This window comes from Penaeus monodon, chromosome 23, assembly GCF_015228065.2.
Source record: "Penaeus monodon isolate SGIC_2016 chromosome 23, NSTDA_Pmon_1, whole genome shotgun sequence".
Taxonomy (NCBI): domain Eukaryota; kingdom Metazoa; phylum Arthropoda; class Malacostraca; order Decapoda; family Penaeidae; genus Penaeus; species Penaeus monodon.
This window is the reverse complement of record NC_051408.1, coordinates 6769220-6770327: the sequence shown is the minus strand read 5'-3', so window position 1 is coordinate 6770327 and position 1108 is coordinate 6769220.

Sequence of the window (1108 nt, the reverse complement as noted above, 5' to 3'; positions counted from 1 at the left end):
AAACAAATTATCTTCTTACTGCTCATCACTTCATATATACAGATATACCTACGTGCAACATTATGGATATGGTATGGTGTGGGTGCTCAGTGTATACATGTACATCAAAATGCACTTTCAATGAGTAGGGGTTAATAGCATGGCAAAACAGCAAATTATTCAGATTTGGAAAATTCAGTATGCCACCTAGTTCACCAATTAATTATTCAGATGGCATTTCCGTTTGTCAAACACGAATTATCATTTCCTGATGTGTTGTCATATTTTTACTTGACCTAATTACAAATTACAAGGGATTCTCCAATTACTATATCTTATTTTCTCATTGTAGCTATTTCTTTCCACCATTTTGACACCTCTGCTCGAGAGTGTAAACTTCAAGTGAAACATTAATTAATTCACAGAAATGTGCTTTCCAGGGAGTTTTCCTTTCAATACTTATGATTAAATGTAAATTTTGTAATTTTGATAATTGGTTCAGTTTACATTTACCTTATGGACAAAGTCTACATTTTACACAGAAAATATGCCTGTGTTCCTCTACTTGTGTATCTGGTTTGGCAGTGTATGTATTTTTATGAACAGCAGTGGGATAAGTCAAGCTGTATATAATGCAGAAATAATTTTTTATTATCATATATTTGACTTTCCCAAGAATTATGTAGCATTGTGATTGTCCTTATGGAAATATACCTCTATTTAAATAGACTTGCTAGACTCCAGTTCAGTAGTGCAGTTGTATCTATTTATCTGTCAATCAGCTACAGCTAAACTTGTCATCAAATGTTGAGTGGCTGGAAAGACCAATCACTCTCAGCAGTAATCATTTTCAGTATTTTAATCTTGGAACAAATTTGCATCTTAGACCAGTTTGAAGTTCACTCCTGTAGATTTCTGGTTAGCCGATGTATATATCTCAGAACTTATACTCCCTTTTTCTACAAAAGACCCCGCCCTCATTCCGAAGATAGGTGCTTATGACCAGCGAAATAAAGTGATGTATACTCTCATTTGTACATTTTCAGTAAGACCCATTTTTAGCATGTATAGTATAACATTTGTGTGAGAATAGTTATTGCATCACATATCATGCCTGGGTATTACAGAA